General features: G+C 42.9%; 1 long non-coding RNA gene across 2 annotated transcripts in view; it reads right to left on the bottom strand.

Moving 5' to 3' along the window:
* The window catches only part of LOC118923050 (uncharacterized), a 112,886-nt gene extending 92,128 nt beyond the window's left edge, over positions 1–20,758 (bottom strand). For both annotated transcript variants that reach the window (XR_008997774.1, XR_005029017.2), the window contains exon 1: positions 13,401–20,758. This is a non-coding gene — a long non-coding RNA (uncharacterized LOC118923050). The remainder of the gene's footprint in view (positions 1–13,400) is intronic.
* Positions 20,759–21,032: the final 274 nt, after the last annotated feature.

Below are 21,032 nucleotides of genomic sequence, written 5' to 3'. Positions count from 1 at the left end.
AGGGTCAGGGTCTTCTGACCACACCCCCAACTGGGGACCTGAGGCCATCTGCACATGTATGGGTAAAATGGCCAGGGGGAGGGGAAGAAACTTTCCTGGGACTCCTTGATATGGGAGCCCAGCGCACTGTGATTCTAAAACCTGTTGGGTTAGTCTTACCAGGGGCCAAGGGTAGATTGGAAGGATATGGAGATACAGTGGTTGATGGGATTAAGGTGAAAGTCTGGATGAAAATTGGGGTATTTGAGCAGATTTTGTGTGTGGCTGTTGCATTTTCTTTACCTGAATATATTACTGGGATGGACATTATGTCTGACTGTGGATTGCTTCCCCTACCGAATGCTGTAAAACAGAAGTCATGTAAGCCGTCCTTAGGCCAGCTTTACTCAGGCATGCTAAATGGGAACTGCTAGAACAGCCCGAGCCTATGCATGTGGTTAACTTGAAGCAGTATAGAATACCCGGTGGACCAAAAAGATCACCACTTTTATTAGTGACATGCTAGAAGCTGGGTGCTGGTGCCCATGAATTAGTCGTACAGTGCTCTTGGGTGGCCTGTGAGAAAGGGGTATGGCTCATGGAGACTAACAGCAGACTACTGAGGCTTAAATAAAGTCATACCACTCATAGCCTCAGTAGTTCCAGACGTGGTCTCAACCATACAGAAAGTATAGCAGGCTGCAGGAGGCTGGTCCTCAGTGACGGACCTCGCAGATGCTTTCTTCTGCATCTCAGTCTCTGAAAAGGGCCAACCACAGTTTGCCTTCACGTGGGAAGGATCCCAACTTACTTTTACTGTAGTGCCACAGGGTATCTGAACTCACTGGTTTATTGTCACCACTTGGAGGGCTTGGGTGTAATAATACACTGTATTGATGACATTATGTAATATCAGAAACAGAAGAGCAGGCTAGGACCGATTTGAAAGCAGTGGTGACACACATGACCAACAGGGGCTGGTTAATAAATCCAGCAAAGGTCTAAGCACCTGCTCACACAATGACATTCTTAGGAATAACAGGGGCAGGAACCAGACAGGATATTCCACAAGTGACTAAGAATAAACTGCTGTCACTCTCCACCCCTAGAGCCAGACCAGAAGTCAAGCATTTGGTTGGTGTGTTTGGATTTTGGAGGACTCCCACACCTGGGCATATTGCTAGCTCCCATCTATAGGACTACATGAAAGAAAGCTGTATTTGAGTGGGGACCTGAACAAAGCAGGCCATGTCGAATTTATGAAAGGCAGTCACACTCTCAACGACTTTGGACCCTTAGGACCCCCACTCAAGACATGGTTTTGGAAGTGTCTGCCACCTGTATCCATGCAGACTGGAGCTTGTGGCAAAAGACCATGAGTGCCTCCCAGTAGTGAACATTGGGATTTTGGATCATAAAATTCCCAGATACTGCTGCCTGGCACACACCATTTGAGAGACAATTATTAGCATGCTATGGGGCATTAATTGAGACTTCATCAGTGACTGAAAGACATAAAATAATCTTCAAATCTGAGATACCCATAATGTCTTGGGTGATGTCAGAGAAACAGTCTAACAAGGCAGGCAGTGCCCAGAGGAGTTCCATGATCAGATGGGAACAGTTCACGCAGGAGCAGGCAGGCTGCCAGGGGAATGCAGGGGGGGCCCACACCGTGCCTGTGGGCAGGCAGCCTCTTTGCCTCTAGGACCGATGTTGGAGCCCCTGATGAGCTGCCAGAGCTGATGGCTCCATGGGTGGTGTGAATGCTATACCAGGTGTAAGTGCTGTGACAAGTATGATTATTTTGCTTTAAGGAATCTGCGTTTGGAGACCAGGGGGTGGACTGCTATACAATGAGTTATAAGAAATACATATTTGGTTGTTGCCCAAATATATATTTCCCAGGTATGTCTGGTCTTCATCCACAGTTCCTGAAAACACTGCATTAAAGGAATGCCCGTGTGGGGAAATCACTCTGGGGATTGAAGGGGCCATTAAAGTAGGACCTGTCAATGCCCATGAGAACCCTCTTCCAGGATCAGGTGATTGGAACCACCAAGTGGACCTGTTGGTGTGCTCTCTGGAGGCAGCCATGTGGGTCTGTGACATGGATGAGCCCAGGGGAACTACAGCAATGCAGAAAGGGGCCGAATCTAGACATATTCCTCTTGCACCCTGTGAGGCACAGAATGCCAACAAGAGCTGTTTCATCTGTCAACACAAGAGACAAAGACTGCAACTGGCTATGGGAAAATTCCCTGCAGGGCAAGTCCCACAAAGAGCTGGCAAGTGGATTACATTGGACCAGTGCTATAAATGGGTCCTAACTGGAATAGATACTTACTCTGGACTGGGCTTTGAATACCCAGCGATAGATGCAAATGCTCCAAATACCATTAAAGGATTGGAACAAAAAATACTATACCAATTTGGACCACCAAGCTACATCTCTTCAGACGAAGGGACCTAGTTACAGCCCATGGTGTCCACCAGCAGGCCAAGAGACCTCCCATCAGATGGACATTCCTCGTTGGGTATCATCCTCAGAGCAATGGTTTAACAGAAAATCAGAATAGGCAGCTGAAACATGTGCTGTCTAAAATGGGGGGAGATAAAGGTATGAGGTGCTGCTTACATGCCTCCAGGAGTGTGTACTCACACTTAACATGAAAGGGGCTAAGGGAGACTCCTCACTGGATAGATTCCTCCATTTTTCCGATGGATCTGGGGAAGAGGGGTCAAGGAGGGTGGGACTATACAGTTCTTCCCGAAATCACTGCATCTTTTTTTTCCTACCTGATGCAATAGTTACAGGACCAGGGCTGCATCTGCAGGTGTCAGAAGCAGGGAAGATTACTAAGCAAGAAACTGTGACCTCACCCTTAAATCTTTATGTCAGAATTCCTAAAGGTTTCATCAGTGGGTTGGGCCTTCAGTCCATGTGGCCAGGTTGCGGCTGACAGTGAGCACAGCCATGCTGCCTGGTGGCTGAGACAGCCCAGCAGTTCTGTACCTGGGTAACCCTACTTTAGTGTCAGTGGACGGAGGGGAGGCACTTGCTAGACTAGTATTGCTGCTAGCAATCTGGACCAGCACAGTAGCCGAACCTAATGTCCCTTACGCAGGGAGAAGTCTGGGTAAAGAGAAATGATAAATGGAGAGAAAGAGAAATTATAGCCAAGGATAAATGGATGAAAAGTGGGTTCTGCAATGAGGGAAATCCAATATTTTATTAATAACTCGGGAAAGGCTCAATGCAAGAGAATAGTATCTTTTTGCAAAAGCAGACCAGATGCCCAGAAGGATAAAACTGTGCCTGCCAAGACCACCTCTGCTTTTGGAACCTGACAAGGTTGAATGAGAGCCTGCAAATCAGTCACATCTGGGAGAAAATCTGGTCATAAAATATGTTGATGAACTACACCAATATAAAAACATTTGTAATGACTTTATTGGACAAATGAGTTAATCTGTCCCCAGCCCACACTGGCTTCTCCAAATGCCAGGCCTGTATGCCTTGGTACTATTGTTCTATCTGTTGTGTGAATGCTATACCAGGTGTAAGTGCTGTGACAAGTGTGATTATTTTGCTTTAAGGAATCTGTGTTTGGAGACCAGTTGGGTGGACCAGGGGGTTAGTCATTGCCCAAATATGTATTTCCCAGGTATGTATGGTCTTCATCCAGAGTTCCTGAAAACACTGCAGAGCCTTAAAGGTGAAATGCGTGTCATGTTAATGAGAGATTTTTGGACCCCACTCAAGGGTAGGGGCTGGAGGTTGAATCAGTCAATCGCTGTGAGTTACTCAATCATGACTATTCAATGAAGCCCTCATAAAATCCCTGAGAAGGGCATATTGCTCTCTTGCATCCTGCTTCTCTGTTAGAGAGAGCTTCCGAGCTTGGGGAACCAGAATGCTCCCATGTGCCACCAAGCCGGGCCCCAAGCTCCACAAGGATAGAAGCTCCTTTATTTGGGACCCTGCCCTATGTATCTCTTCATCTGGTTGTTGACTTGTATTCTTTATGATCCTTTATTAAACTGGTAAACGTGTTTTCCTGAGTTCTGTGAGCTGCTTTGGCAAGTTAATCAAACCTAAGCAGGTTGTTGGAATCTCCAATCTGTAGCCAGTTGGCCAGAAGCATAGGTAACTAACTGCCTTGGGCTTGTGACTGGCATCTGGTGTGGTGGTGGAGGGCAGTCTTGTAGGATGGTCAGAGCCCTTAACCTGGGAATCTGGTGTTGTCTCCAGGCAAATAGCATCAGAATTGGTTTGAGTCCTCAGACAGCCTTCTGGTGTTTGAGAACTGCTTTGTATTGCGCTTCTGGGAAGACCCCCTCCTGCACACACATGCACTGGAATTGGGCTGGGAGTCCAGAAGGAGCTGCACTGTTGCCACTGTGTATACTCCTACTGCTGCAGAGGAAAAAGACGTACCTTCCGTTCTCCATACAGAGGATTTAAAATATAAACCAGGTAATCTCACTTCCCTCTTAAAAGTTCTTCAGAAGATTCCTTCTGTACTTGGGTAAATTCCCTCACCCTCAATACGGCATACAGACTCTCAGACAATCTGCCACCGCCTGTGTCCTTAGCCTCATCTAGCACTCACTTCCTTTGTTCATTATATTCCAACTTTTCTTTCAAATTTTTGAAATCAGCAAATTCTTTCCTACCTCAAAGCCTTTCTAGTGGCTAAAACAAAAACAATAAAAGAAGTATAGTAAGTAAGTAAGGAGCCTAATATGCAGCTGACTTCAGACATGCTGATTCAAAGAACTCAAATTGTGACTTTATTGCCCTGTTCCTTCATCTTTTATCTCTGCTTATCTTTGACTTAATTTTTTAACATGGACTGTCATCATGGAGGCAAGATAATCAGGTCAGAGATGTCTATTTGTGTCGTGAAGAATTAATCTTACCTAAAAAGACATCTGGCCTTTGCCTTTCTCTTCTAGAAGGTAATCTCTAAACCCTTGGAACATCCTGTTTGATAAGACTGCTTTGCCTGGGGGCCACAGGCCAGCCAGACCGTAACAATGCAAGTTAAGGTGGGGCTCTTAGCCACACCGATCTGTAATTTAAGGTGGAGACTTTGCCTCATGTGCTATTCGTTACCTCTACAGGGGCTGAGACAGATCGGCCATGAGAGCAACCAATCATGCTTAGATGGAGCCCCAGTGAAACTTCTGGACACTAGGGGTTGAATGGGTTTCCAAGTAGGCAATACTCTGCACTGTCACACATAGATGTCAAGAGAGTAATGCTATCCTAGCTCCACAGGGAAAGGACAACTGGAACCTCCAGGTTTGGCACCCTCCTGGCTAATGTGTCTTTTCCTTTGGCTGGTTTTAATCTGCATTCTTTCCCTGTGATAAACTAAAATCATGAGTATAGCAGCTTTGAGTGGACTTTGTGAATTCTAGTGAATTATTAAAACTGAGGATCATTTTGGAAATGATCAAACTTGCAACTGCAGTCAGAAGAGAGGCTGGTCTCGTCTGGACTGTGCTCCCCCTCACAGTACAGTTGGCTAACTCTCAAACAGTAACACATTCATAGTTTAATAACTGCACGTAAAGGATTCCTTTTTCCTGGTGTTCTAAAAGAAATGTTTCAGGAACAGCTTGGCTAGCTAGCTGGAAGTAAGTGCCCACCCCTGAACCCAGCACCATTTTCCTGGGGAAAAGAGTGCTGTGGTCAGTCTCAGTCAGATATCTGCCTAAACTACAGGAAATAAGTTCCTCACAGGAGAGAAATTTTAAATTACTGAAAGAAAGGGGATAGGGTTGTTGGGTGGACAAAAACAATAGACATTCATCATAGGACTTTTACACTAGCATTTCCCTCCATCTGGAACACTCCTGATTCCTACTCACCAATCCCAATATCACAAATTTCTCATGATTAAGTCTACTCATCATTTGGATTTCAGATTAAATGTCACTTCACCAGAGAGGTTTTTTTATTTCAAAATATGTCTTCATTCGGCTGTCATATCCCTTGTCAGTTTGTGATTATATATTCATTTGTGTGTGCTAGTTCAGTATCTTACGCACTTTGACTCTAAGCTCTATGAATTCAGGATCATGTTTACACTGTTCATCAAATAATAGATACTCTAAAATATCTACAGAAGGAATAACACTGAAAGAAAATCTGTCAGTGAATTGCCTTTATCCCACATCTTATGCTATCTCTTCAAAAGTTCTTTTTTAGTAAGCGGTCAGTAAATGAATATCTGGTTAAACTTTGGACTCAGTTGTTGGAACCAGTAAAAGAAACTTGCTTCAATTTTGCCGTAAGGAATTCAAGTGCTATATAACCCTTAGAAATGAAAATCACTGGGTGGGTCAGCCTCATCATCCTTTATTGAAACAATATATGTAATATGTGTACAGAAATATTGCTCCAGATAAGCTAATAAAAACTATGTGCCTCATCTTGCATAGTGCTTCTGATTTCAGCCACACAATAACCCAGCGAGAAAAGTCAGGCAGACAAATTTTTCAACTGCTTAACAGATGAAGGAAAAAAGACCCGAGAACTAGAAAGGGAAGATGAGTTACTCAGGATCACATGGAAAACTTAATGGTCAGAACAAGATTATTAGCTGTCCTGAAGCTAGTTCTATACTCTTCCTCCCAACCCAGTGTTGCTCATCCCCACAGTCTTTCTGTCAATGCACCCCACTATCTCATCAGTTGTGAGGCATGTCAAAAAACGCACAAATTTGAATATGAATAAAGTTTGGATTTTCCCCATTTTGTGAACATTTCTGATTATTCATAGCATTAATTACAAAACTCCCTGATTTTGTTAGGGACTTACTCAATCCCCACTCTCAATCCCAATGGTTCTGGTGATTTTTCCATCTCCAAGCCAGGTGTATTCTGGCCAATGTGAGCCTAATACTCTCTAGGTTGTAGATTTATTTAAGGGATGACATATGGCCTATAACAGTCTTTTAAGTTTCAATAAAATCTTTGCTAAGGCTTTGGGACAGGGGCAGAGTTGCTTTCTCAATACCCTTGAACCTGAGACAACATGAGGCTGGAACTTTGATAGTCATTTGTTCCCATGTGGAACTGGAGGCTAAAACAGGTCAGGAAGGCAGAGCTGGGAGTTGAAGAAAAACCATATCCTAAGAATGATACATGCTGACCCCTGCATCCAGCTGTGCCTGAAGTCCATGCTATCCCTGGATTTTTACTTACACAACTCATTAAATTCCTTTTCTTAAGTCAGACTGAGTAGGATTTTCTGTCTTTATCATCCAGAAAAATATTAACTAAATTATCCTATAATATTGTACTATCTTTCAATTGCATTTGTATACTCTTTCTTGAAATGGAGAAAAAGGAGTGGAGTTACTGCTACTTCCTGCAGAATTCTGTTGTATGTAACAATAGGACTGGCTACAAAAGACAGAACAAAGCTGAGAAGTCACTTCACTAGTCATTTAGTTGCATGCTCCCGGCATGAAAAGCTTGATTTGGTGCCATTCTTCAGATTAGCGATGAGAGGGCATCTTCTCTCACCCTTTGGACAGACTTAATACCTATTGAATCTCCAGTGAAGTTTGATGCTGTAAATGGCCTTAACACAGAGGAAAGTTCCTCAGCCTCTCTAGACCTACATTCTCCTCCTTTCCATCAAATATCATTGCAAATCTGTTCCAGGAAAAACTTGCCACAAGGCTCTCCAATATTTGAAAAGGATCTTCTGATCCCATCTATTTACAAATAATATAACTACCCAAAAGTTAAGCCTAACTAATGACTCACTTTTTTGATCACTAGCCTCACAGCAACAAGAACAGGGAGAAATACTATAGGAATTCCTTTAAAGGCAGAAATATCTAATATACGGAACCATTTAGTTGGCAACAATGGTTTCAGCACAGGATGTTCTCAGATTTTCTTTTAAAAATTCAAAGACAAATTTGATCTGTTCCCTGGTTAGTGAATCCAGCAATTACTTTTCATTTGCCAAAATGATAAATTTTTGAACCTTCCAGGAAGCTAACATTGCCTAATTGGAAGTCATACTTCTAATAGATGATGGGAACATAGTGAAAGATAATGATTGGTAAAACTTTTTTGGAACCAGTACTTAAAGGAATCGAAATAACAAACGTTGAGGTTGTGTTAGTTCTTGAGTTAAAAGGGGGAAAGCTACTAAAAAACAGACATAAACTAGTTCCTTTCATTTGTGAAGCTGCATAACTCATGATACTAAAAGTATATATGACCAGCGATGTAAAGCCATGTCATTTTCTAAGTTCAACACAAATAAAAGGGAAGATGGCCCATGTCATTTTTTCCTCAATTATTCCTAGAATATAAAAAGAGTAGAAGTCACTATGGCACATAGCAGAAAATGCTCTGAGCTCAGAATTAGGGGACCAAAACTTTGGCCCTGTGCTGCCCCAGTCAAGTTACTCCTCTTTGATTCTCTCCTCATGTATTAAGTGAGATATTGCATCACTGCTAAGGAAGCATCAAGCTACAAATATGGATTACTAAAACAAAGCACTTGCTGATGTAATTCTTCTCAGTTTCAGTTCTACAGATGAGCGAAACACCAAATGTGTATCTCAAAGAACGGTACCCAAAATGAATTGAGCTGGGAGAAAAGGAGAACTTTCCTGTTAATATTCCTTATTCATTTTTTCATTCACTCACTCACAAATGCTTCTGAGCACTTAATAAGTACTGGATACTACAACAGATGCTGCCAAATAAAAGTCCCAATCTTCATAATGCTTATTTTCTGGAGGTGAGAACACATCATAATCAAATGAACATGTAAAATGGAGCACATCAGAGGGTGATAAGCACTATGTCAGAAGGTAGAGCAGAGTGAGTGATACGAGGGCTCAAGGAGGCACTTCTATATAAGGCAGCCATGGACTGAGTGGCATTTGAAGAGAGACCTAAGGAGTTGAGAGAGTAAGTCAGGCTATGTCCTACTTAGGAATAACAAGTGCAAGAGCCCAGGTGCAACTGTTTGATGTCTTTAAGGAGCAGCCAGGAATCCTGCTGCGGGAGCACAAAGGGAAGAGAGGTAGAAGGTGAGATCAGAGGGAAAGAGAAATACCAAGAGAAGCTGGCAACTTCCGTCTACTTGAATATGAACTGTCCCCATCCCCTTATTTGTGGATTCTTTGCTGCTAAAACTGGGAAGGGGGGAATGTACTAGTTGAGTGCAGTTGTAACATCTGTTCAGATTTGAGTGGGATCAGAACCTGAGACTTGTGTCGACTTGTGTCACTGCTGGCCAGAAATGCAAGTTGTTTTTTGGGGGGTAAGGCAGAATTTCTTTCGCTTTCAGCAAAGTTTCACTTATTTTATATCAGGGCCCCCGTCCTTCCTTTCCTCTGGTGTGGGGCCCCGTCGTACTGCTGACTAATGTAAGTGTGATAGACTTGGGGGAACAGGCACTTGGCGTCCATTCCCTCCTCCTTCATGTGTGTCTTCTGGTACTGCAGAGATTGGAAATCTAAAAACTACATGTCCCAGACTCTACTGGAGCTAGGGTTTGAGATATGAAATCATTAGCTTTGATTAGATGCACTTTCATCAGTTAGAAGGTGAAAGTGGGTCCTTCCGCTGCTCTCACTGTTGCTGTCATCCAACGGGACTTTCCTGCAGTGCACCCTAATGTCTGGTCACTGGTGTCACGAGGTAGTTACGGAAGTGGCAGCAGTGGCTTTCAGGGCCACATTATGACTCTCATGGGCCCTAAGCTCTCTTGCCTTATTGGACTCCTTCTTTGGGGGTGGTGGGGGATGGTCTGTTTCTGTTAAGGCCTTCAGCTGATGGCATGAGGTCCACCCACATTAAAGAGGGGGATCTGCTTAGTCAAAGTCTGCTGGTTTAAAGTTAAATCTCACCTAAAACATGTTTTTGCAGAAATATGTATTTTTCAAATAACTGAAATATGTATTGGCCAAATATCAAAGTGCTGTGGTGTAGCCAAATTGATACGTAAAATTAACCATCATCATCTCCATTAACATAAACCCATTTCTCACCTCTTTCTGCCCTCTGCTTCCCTGAAACATGCTTTCCTATGAGGTCACTGTTTTCCCAATAGTTCTTAGCATGAAGGCCTTATCTGCTCGCACTGCCTCAAGAGGAGGAGTGGGGGGAGCACCAGCTTGCGTCCCTCTGCCCAGAGTGCTTGCCACCCTTCTCCCTCATCACTGCTGTCATCTGCTGCTGGGGGAAGCTGGTACCATTCTCAGCACTATGAGATGCTCTCCCTTGCAGAGACCCTGTCAGCTGACTCGTGTCCCTTCACCTCTGCCCTGTTCCTTGCCACCATCTTTAGTGACTTTCAAAATCCATGTTAATCACTCAGATGCCTTGAACCCACATGCATTTCCTGGGCCAAAGGCCTCTATCTCTGGCCCACCTTGTCAGTAGAGGGAGTACACCCAGGGCCTGCTGCACAGGTCTGTTTTTGAGATTTATTATTCCATTTGCAGCCACAGTCTGTTATCTCTTCTACCCTGCCCCAGAGAAAGTTCATCTCCAGCTTCTCTGGCATCTGTCTGCTTCACACGAGCTATCCTATGTTATTCACTAGTTCTGTCCGTCTCCACTGCTTCCTGTCTTGCTTGCTAGAATCATTGACTCCTTTTGTGCCCCCACATCCTAGACTTCACTTTCTAAGAACCCCTGGAAATAAGAGTAAAGTAATGGTAGGTAGTAGTGGTAACTTGGAAGATAATAATGGGAGATTTTCCTCCTCTTCTTATAGCTCCTATTCTTCATTCTTCTGTCTCATTTTCTTGTCTTGTGTTTCCAAGTTATTCTGCTTTCTGGAGGGAAATGCAGAACTGAAGCTGTGGCTGCCCCCCACCCAGGGCCACCCAGCTGTTGCTGCACCACGGGTCCTGCTCCTCCACTTCCCTTCCAGCCTCTTGGTGACTCCCCAGCACACCAGCACAGATAATTTACCATTAGGTTACTTCTACCCTCATAAGCCTTTATTTGCTTCCCTCAATTCCTCCACCCAGTGACCTCACAGTTACACACACAGTTATCCCTCTGGCTTAAAGCAATCTGACTATTTTAGGATGGGTTTCTCCAGAAACGTCCTGAGACAAGGACTCAGGGTTCCCAGGAGGACTTGGAAGGCAAATGCAGACAAGAAACAGAAACATGTGTGCTATGACCAGGTTATTACTGTGGGGATTGAGCCTCAGTCTCACCAGGGGCCTCTGGGAGAGTGTCAATCAGTCTTCACAGGTTTCCCGTCTGAGAGGAGAGGGCACTCAGGTGTTGACCACTGACTCCCATCTGTCATTAGCTGACCCAGAGGTGTTAAACACTGGTGCTTTCATTCTGCCCCCGACACAGAGCAAGGCAAACTCCTACACCTAGCTAAAGGCTGAAGGCAGCATGCCCCAGGCACATGGTTATAACCAGTCAGCATGCACGGAAAGCTGAATGTCAAGGGATGTAGGTGGGACGCCAATAACAGTCCATACTTCCTATCTACCTAGCTTTTCTGTGCAATTGTGCCTATCCCTGTTCACAGTTTCTCATCCCTTCATTCAGCATCGTAGGTACTCCCAGGGACATCATTTTATTTAATCCTTTTGACTGGGAAGTTGAAATTGTCTCAATTTTACATAAGAAGAAACCGAGAGGTTTAAGATTAGGTGACTTCACAATATTTACCCAAAAAGTAAGCTCTAGGGCTGTGGTTTAAAGATTCTAAAATCCATGCATTTTCTGGTACAACAGAAATCCAAGGGCAGAATCTTAGGGAACACCCATCATTATGAGCAAGATCTTGAAGAAGAGATGGGTTCAGAGCAGAGGTAGAGGGGTTATTTTGGATATATGGAGACACTCTACATGTAAGACTGTTTCCACCACTCTTCCCTACCTCTATGTCTATTGGCCCAGCTTTTTAAAGCTTACTGGGCCAGAATTTTGATGTTTTCATCCAGAAACCCTAATATGATTTCTAAGAATAAAGATCAGATACAATGCAACTTTCAGAATAAGTGATGTCTGGTAAAAATGCAATGTAATAAATGTAACTTATTCAACAATGATGTATCAATCACCTAATATGTGCCAGACACTGGGCCAGATGCTAAGAATACAATGATGGACCACAAACAGTGATAGAAGGCACTAATCAATGAAGACAAGGTCTATTTTTGAATATGAAATGCACCACATTCTCAAACTTAAATTATATGGAATCAACAGCTAATTATGGCCATTTAACTTTTGCAATCAATATAGTAGTTATTTTTTTCTCAGTCTCAATCTGCCTAGACTTATTTTCAACGTTTGGCAACATCAAGTAACATTGATGTGGTAAGAGCATGCTGGGGTTGCTATGAGGATTAAATGAAATAATGACTGCCAAATCCCAAGCATTTTATATAATTTATCACACTTGCCTATATCCATGGACTGTAAGTTGCACAAAAATACACACTGATTTTTAAAGATGATTTTGTAGCATTTTTGAGATATAATTGAAATACATTATACAAGTTTAAGGTGATAAGTATATACTGCACAATGATTACCATGATAAATTTAGTTAACATCCATCACTATATATATAGTTACACATTTCTTTCTTGTGGTGAGAACTTCTAAGATTGACTCTCTTAGCTATTTTCAAATATACAGCACAGTATTGTTAAAAGTCACCATGCTATACATTACGTCCCCAGAACTTATTTATAAGATACTGATTTAACCATCTATATCTAGCCTTTCAAATAATGTTTAGCACACAGCATGTCTTCACTTAATATTCATGGGCTCAACTAATATAGATAGATAGATGCTATTACTCCTATTTTATAGATGAAATAAACACCCAAAGAGGTTGAGTGATTTTCCCAAGTTCTTGCAGATAGTTGGTTTGAGAGTTGGGATAAATGAGGTCTTTCCAATGGCACTGTACCTCAGGGCCTCTATAAAGTGTGCAGCAAAGTGCCAGGTACACAACAGGCCATCGGTGTGTGTTAGTCGCCCACCACTGCCTTACTAAAAACATCTCAGGCACAAAGGGCAGCTCTGCTGCTTCTCCTCCAGTGAACTCTGCATGATCTTCCTGTTCCCCATTTGGTTTCCTCTCTGCACGCCTACTCCCCTCCCACTCCAGAAACTGTGGATTCCCCTGTGGCCCTGCTGACCCCCTACATGTCCGCAATCACTTCAATTCAAACTGCACACCCCAGTGACACCTTTAGAAGCTGCCAAGCCCTCATTGCTGAATGGTTTCAGTACTGCCGCTCTGTGCCGGACGGGAAATGGACTTAGAAAGTCACGTACTTCCCTCTTGAAAAGTATGGGAAACACGAAATCAGGGAAATTACGTATGCACTGGTGAAAAGTTTACACAATGTTCCCACTCTGCCGCTCACCTGCACTCTGCCTTGGCACCTTCTAGAGCTCTCAGCTTTTGCCGCACGGTGCTCAGCAAGCAGACAGGCCGTCCTGTCCCCTTGTGGTGTGAGTCCCTGACCAGTCTCATCAGGCTTAAAGAGACCGGCACTGCTTTCTCCACGGAAGGGGCTTTTCTCCAGTACTAGATAACTTTAACTTTACGTAATTGGTCTGAGAGTTTCCAAGGGTCTAATTTTGACTTTAGTATTTATGACTGCCAAATGCTAATGATGTATCATGAAGTTGCTCAGGGCTTGAAGCCAGAAGGTTCATGAGACGTTGGAGCTCTGGACCCTCCTCCCCTTGGAAAACAAACCTCTAAAGAGCTTTGCAGCTGTTGCTTATGCTCATCAGGTGCCCTAGGGAGAGAGTCAAGTGCATGGTTTTGGAGCCACAGATACTTCGGTTTGTATTGTGGCTCCAGAATGATGTAGTTCTGTGATCTAAGGTAGCATGTAACCTCTCTGAGACTCATTTTTCTAACTAGTAAATGGGAGTGATGTTACCTGTCTAACGCAGTTGTTGAAAGGTTACCATGCAGTAGTATCTATAAATTGATCATAGTGAGCTAAGAAAACTGTATTGAAATGAGGACACCTGAAAGGACTGTGGCAATCAACACCTACTGGTCTTCAGGTCTGTTTGCTGAGGAGAGGATGTGAAGTCTGAGAGCCAGCGTCCGCTGCAAGCTGAACTCCACCCCCTGCAAGGGAGCCAAGAATGTGATGCCCTCTTAAGCTGTGCAGGTCCCCATGGTTATTATGCAGAAATGCAGTCCTTTGTCGATTTCACCATCTTTATTAAGAGTAAAACCTTTGAAACATGGAGGATCTTATGCATGTACTTGGTGTAGCCAAAGAGAATGGGAAATTAGGGAAATGTGTAAATGATACCCAATTATTACTGTATTTCAGATGTTAAGTGCTTTTTGTTAAGTAACTTTTGTTACCTCATTTGATTCTTCATATCTTCCATAACGGCCTAATTATTCCCTCCTTAGGGCTTTTTTGACATTATCAGTTAGATAATTTATTACTCCCATCTTTTTTTTTATTGAGATATAACTGACATCACATTGTATTAGTGTTAGGTGTAAAACAGAATGATCCAATATTTGTATATATTGTGAAGTGATTACAGTAAGTCTAGTTAACATCCATCACCTCACATAGTTACATTTTTTCTCATGATGAGAACTAAGATGCACTCTCTTGGCAACTTTCAAATATGCAACACAGTATTAACTATAGTCGCCATGTTGTACATTACATCCCAGGACTTATAACTGGAAGTTTGTACCTTTTGTCCACCCTCACCCATTTTGCCCTGCACCCTGCCACCTTTGGTAACCACCAGTTTGTTCTCTGTATCGATGAATTCATTTTTTCTTAGATTTCATATGTAAGCAATATCACATAGTATTTGTCTTTCTCTGTCTTATTCCATAACTCCCATCTCTGAAATGGAAGGAAATGGTGGATCAGCATCGTTAAATAATGTGCCCAAAGCTACGTGGCAGGTAGGTGGTATCTGAATCCAAGGTGTGGCCCCAGAGCCTTTCCTTTGTACCGAGGAAGGGGAAGGTCTGGACGGCCATCTTCCAGAAGAAAGAAGCTAGGACCACTGCCCCAGGGAAGGCAAGAGCAGCCCAGGAGCAGGACACCTGCAGTGTCCTCAGAGGCACAATCACGGAAGGGTCTGTGGGGTTCCCCACAGGGGCTTTCTCTGGGTGAACCATACATTCAGGGAAACCGGCATCTCCCAGGAAGTCTGGCTGCACCTGGCCCCGTCTCACTTCACACCCAACACCCAGAAGGAAGAGTGAGGAGAAAATTATGAACGGCAAATTTGTTGTCCGCTGCTCAGGGAAGGTCTTCATACTGAAATAATTAAAAGCAGACTAAACAGTGCAAAGACTTCTCTTTGTCTTGTCAGCGTTGCTGAAGTTGGCCAGAAATTAAAGCCGAAGACTTAGGAAGGGACAGACAGGAGGTGGAAAGAGGACGGAAGCTGCTTTTCTTCCTGTCAGAGTTTTCTCTGCAGATACATGTCTGGATAAATGGGAGACATTTTCCAGTCATTGTTGTCCAGTTTAGCCTTCCAGTGTCAGAAGGTATTTCAGCTACACAGAACTGAAATAAGTGTTGGGAGCCCTAGGCTGGTCAGCCCTACCTGCAGCACATGCCAGTACTTCATTATAGCCCTGAGGTCTGTGGGACGCACAGGAAGAGCCAGAAAAATAGGACCAATCCCAGCTGAATGTCATTCTGTTCCAGGGACTCAGCTTTGAGTGTGTGCATGGTGGATCTGACACTGGCTCTAATCCACCACACACAGATCTACATGACTCTCACACTACATTATCTGGAAAGTAGGCAACATACTTTATTTCCCACTTAGCAAAATATTATTAATATCTTTTCTACATGTGTGTCTATCAATCATCCATCTATCTAGTCTCTATCTATAAATGGGTAGTAAGTAGTCTACAGCATTTTTAATCACGTCGTTATAGAGCATATCAATGCCATGGCAGTTAATAATAAATAGCAAGCACTTACACATGGCTTACTATACACAGGGCCATTCTAAATATTTACATGCATTGATCCATTTAATTTGTGTAGGCTAGGTGATTGGTTTATTACTATCATTCAAATTTCACAGATAAGGAAACTGAGGCATATATATATATATATATATATATAACTGCCTTATATAACTTTTATCAGTCATTAGTTGGGCAACTAATAATCAGTAGTTTCTGCAAATATCTTATTCTTTACCTATGCAAGTTAGGAAGAACAATGTGAGTCAAACAGTGGCAAAGTTGGGTAGCCAGGTCTGCCTGACCCCCAAACCCATCTGAACTACCACCATGACATCCACGACCCCCACCACCACGCTGCTTTTGCTAATCTGCCAAGTACCTGTCATTACTCTCCCTTTCTCGTTCCCCAGATTATCAACTCCTTGAAGTGAGGGTGTAGCTTATTCATCTTTATAACCCCATCACCTAGCACAGTTCCTGGACCATGGTTGCAATACATACCTGAAGGAGTTGATTTGCCCCATAGCAACTAAAAAAGATATTTTGCATGAAGAGATCAGTTAACACCTGTTTAAATATAATTTGCAGCACATAATCTGGGTTTTTCTTTGTAGATTTGGCTAACACAAAACAAAGTTAAAATCTTCTGCATTAGAAGTCTCTGATCTCTGCATGAGGACCATGTCCAGGAGCCCCAACTGGCCACAGTTCTCTAAGAGAAGGTGTTAATTTGGCTCATTCTCACCCGCTTCCCACCAGTGACCTTTGTCCTCCCCCACCTTCTACCCCATTGTGGCATGCTCTTTGTGTAGGAGTTGATTTGATCTCAATGTCCTTTTTCAAAGTTCTCCTTTGCCTGTTGGTTGATAATGTATCAATTGTTACTTCAGAGCAAGCTCAGATCTCTGCAAGTCATCCTGGCCCATTATTTATTGCCACATCCAGTTCCACTGCCACAAATTTGGTGCCAAAAGAGGGGTCATGTGGGTTCTGATGGCGCATTTTCTCAAATGCGTGGTTGTGTTTAAAATGCGTACAGCTGAATGGGCCGTTTGGGTGTTTGGGGCTTGGGGGTTTGGGATTTCTGTCTACAGTTTACAGCAGCAGCCATTCAATGCCACTCCTACTCTGTAAGTCTCCTTGGTTGAAATTCTCTCTCCCACTTCTGACTTTGTAAAATCCATGGAATCAGGTAAACTCCGGTCTCACAGCAAGGCTGACACTCTGGTAGATAAAACTGGCATAAAGCTGAGTTTGTTGAAACTGTAAGAAATGGAGCACTAGTAACACAGCTAAGCACAAAGCACTAACACTTGCTTGGCTTTTAAGGTCCCGTGGGAGATGTACAGAGAGTGGGCGGGAAAGACCGGAGTTCGTCAGTTTGCTGGGGTAGGGCTGAAAAGAAATCTGGGGTTCTTTCCGTGGTTCATAAAACACAAGGTTTCATAGGCAGGAAATTGCCAAGAGGTCTGCTTTATCTTCTTTCCTAATTAGAAACTAGAAGAGTTAGCTTTACAACATCCAAAAATCCCCCAAGTGAATTGAGTATAAGCAATTGTAGGTCTTCCAAACATTGCCGGAGAATAACAGCTAACATTTACTGAGCGCTTAAGGGATTGCAGGCCCTGTGCTAAGTGCTTTACCTAAACTGACTCATTGAAAATTCACACCTCTCTAAATCTAAACAATAAATGCCTCTGCCATCCTGGCTTTACAGATAAGGAAACTAAAGCACAGAAATGTTAAGTAAGTTGCTCACTCACATGTCACACAATTACCAACTGGGAGGCAGGAACAAAACCCTGGGAACCGGTCTTCAGATCCTGTACATAAATCAAGGAAGTGCTCACGTTTAACTCTGATTGTCAGAGGACACGTTTGACAAATAACACTACTTCACTGTGCATTTTCCTTGAAGACTTCAAGGCCAGGGTTAGAGTTACTATCACTTTGCAGTACGAAAGTAAGCATCATTTATTGATTCTACATATGCTTACTGAATACCTACTATCTGCCATATGCTGGGCAAGGCTATGCCAATACAATTACTAGTGACTACTCTTGATTTAATTCAGTTGTCCACATGCTTTATTTCATTTATCCTTACAAAAACTCTTAAAGGTAGGCACTGTTATTGTCAGGTAAAGAACTGAGGTGTAAAGAAGTTAAGTATTTGTCAAATAACTGCTATGAACACTGCTGTAACAGGTAGTGAAGCCAGGATTTGGACCTGGTTTGGTCTGATCCCAAAAGCAATGCTTTAAAGACCAAGTAATAGAAATTGGAGATTATCAATAGGACATGAAATTAGGGAAATGGAGAAAGAAGAGGATACACAAAAGAAACATCTGAATTATACTAATTAAGGATTTCCTTCTATATGCCTTTACAAACGGGCTGGAGAATCTCCATTTGGTATCTCCATTTGTTATTTTTCCAGCTCCTAATTAACAGACCAAATATCCTACCACTCTAGAACCGGGTGTACAAATCTCCTGTCTTCTGCAGCTCACCAATCACAGAGTCCAGGACTCTTTTCAGTTTGCTAATTTTCTCCTCTGCACAGTCTTCAGGGACTAAACTTAGTGAATAATGAGATGACTTGAATGTACTCACTTAGGAGGGTGACCCATAGTAGAGTTAATAGACATTTCATGTAAATGCAGATGGTCCTGGGAATCGTGAGAAACAAGAGGATTAAATTAAATGTTCCATATGTTCCATTAAAATGGATTTTACAGCAATAAGATGCCTGGACCATAATAAATATTCTATAGACAGTTTTATGAAGAAGTTTCAGAACAGTTCATATTTGGCCCAGTTATTCTGAAACAATTAGTTTGCCTTTGGGACACAGAGCTATGTAGTCCACTTTGAACTAGACCTGCCACCTTGTGGAAATCAAATGCAATAAAAAATGTGGCCTTGAATAACACACTAATAATAACATGATCTAGGCTAACATTTACTGAGGAGTTACCATATGCATTATGCTGACTCCTTTTAAATGTTTTCTCATTTATCAAAATAACTTTATGAGTTACCAAGATAACTTTAACTTTAGGACCTACAGTTGTAGGTGAGGGATATGTGGCTTAGCAAGGTCAAGTATCTTGTCTAAAGTCAGAGACCTGGGCAGCATGACCCGAGGACCTATGCACTGAAACATGGCACTGCTTTGGCCATACACTGCCCCCCTCATTCTCGCACACTATTTAGATGTTTAGATAAGTATTGTGGTTCTTTGGAAAGACTACTAACAACAACCCTCCATCTGAGAGACCCATGTTCCATTAGAATTATCAGAAATATACTTTTAGCAGCTACCAGATAGTCCAATGCAAGGATGGAGGCAAGAAGTATAGAGGAAGTGGAAGAGGACAGCTTTCCTTGGAGCCTTTTACCATCTCAGTGTTCCTTTCTCTTTGCAGGATCCTGCTGAGTGATAACCACTCCCTTCACTTTCTCATCTTGTCTCATACTTAGTCATGCAGAAGCCAACTGATCTGGAGCCTAAAGGTGGCTTTGCTGCTGTGTGACCTTGGGTGAGTAAACTAATCTTTTTGGGCCTTATTTTCCTCATCTGCAAAACGGGGATAAAATTGATACATATAACTATGCTTTTGTTCCACGAAATACTTACGGCAGAGAAATGGTATAACAACTCTAAGAATGAGATATAAAATACCTAGCACAGTACTCAGCACATAGTAAGTCCACGATTCATATATAAAACAAAAATTAATTAGTCTAATATCGATTTTATAGTTTCACATCACACTCGAATAACATTCAGTACTTTTCAAGGGAGCTCCAGTTATGATTTCCTGTGCTCCTTACAACAATCTGGAATAGCCGGCAAGAAATATCTGTATGCTCACTTTCAAATCATTGTCATTAAAATTTATTCTATACCTATTATGAACAGGGAACTGGGCTAGGACTTTAGAGATATGTAACATATACACTGACATTCACAATGGTTCAGTGGCTATCCTTTTCTATGACCGAGTACTGATTGTAAGGTTGAAGGCACTGGGGGGAAGGGTGAGCACGTCAGACACTGATGACGTGCCAAAGTCCCCGGCTGCTGCCCCCTCCCAACCTGAAAAATGTGCCTTAGGCTAGCCAATCCTTGCGCCGCTGTAAATCTAAGCTCTGCCTCCCACCACCTTCTTTAAAAACTCACTGCCTATCTACTTTCGCGTGACTTCCCGGGCCTGTGATAGCCAGACCGCGGAACCTTGCCTGGGGGCATTCAAATAAATTACCTGGCTCTTTGTTGCCTCTCTTTGCCTGCTTATTTCGGCTAGAATTTATCTTACAATGATGAGTCCCTGGGAAAGCAAGAGTGAGAAAATACAAAAAATATATATATACATACTGGTCTCTGCCCCTGGTTCCTGACACAGAACTCTTTAAAACCCTTGTAATTTCCTCGGTGATAAGAGCGTTAGAGCACGCTTGTTTTAATATTTGGTCTTTACTAATGAGGCAGCTCTGGGTAGGCTCCTGGGTGGGGGCTGATCACCAGGAAAACAAGCCGTGATTAGAAGCTTGGAATTTTCAGCCCTGCCCCCTATTCTCTTGAGAAGGGGAAAGGATTGAAAATGGAGTTAATGATCAATCATGCCTATGTGATGAAGCCCCCATAAAAGTCGCAGCAGTGTGGGGCTCCACACACCTTATTCTACACATCTCTTTCATCAAGATGCTCGTTTGTACCCTTACTTTTATCCTTGTATAATAAACTCGTAAGTAAACATTTCCAAGTTCTGTGAATCACTCTAGCAAATTAAACCCAAGTACAGGGTTGTGGGAACCTCCCAACTAAAGCCATTTAGTCTGAAGCAAAGATGACAACTGGGACTTGAGACTGGCATCTGAAATCGGGTGGGGGGCAGTCTTGTGGGACTGAGCTTTAAACTGCAGGAGCTGACATTACGTGCAAGTTGAACTGGAGGACATCCAGCTGGTGTTGGAGCAATGCTCACTGGTGTGGGACTTACCCCTCCCCACCACACACACATTGGAAACTGGTAATCAGAACCCGTTAAAG

This window comes from Manis pentadactyla, chromosome 5 (genome assembly GCF_030020395.1).
Source record: "Manis pentadactyla isolate mManPen7 chromosome 5, mManPen7.hap1, whole genome shotgun sequence".
Lineage (NCBI taxonomy): Eukaryota > Metazoa > Chordata > Mammalia > Pholidota > Manidae > Manis > Manis pentadactyla.
This window is presented reverse-complemented; position numbering and strand designations above follow the sequence as displayed.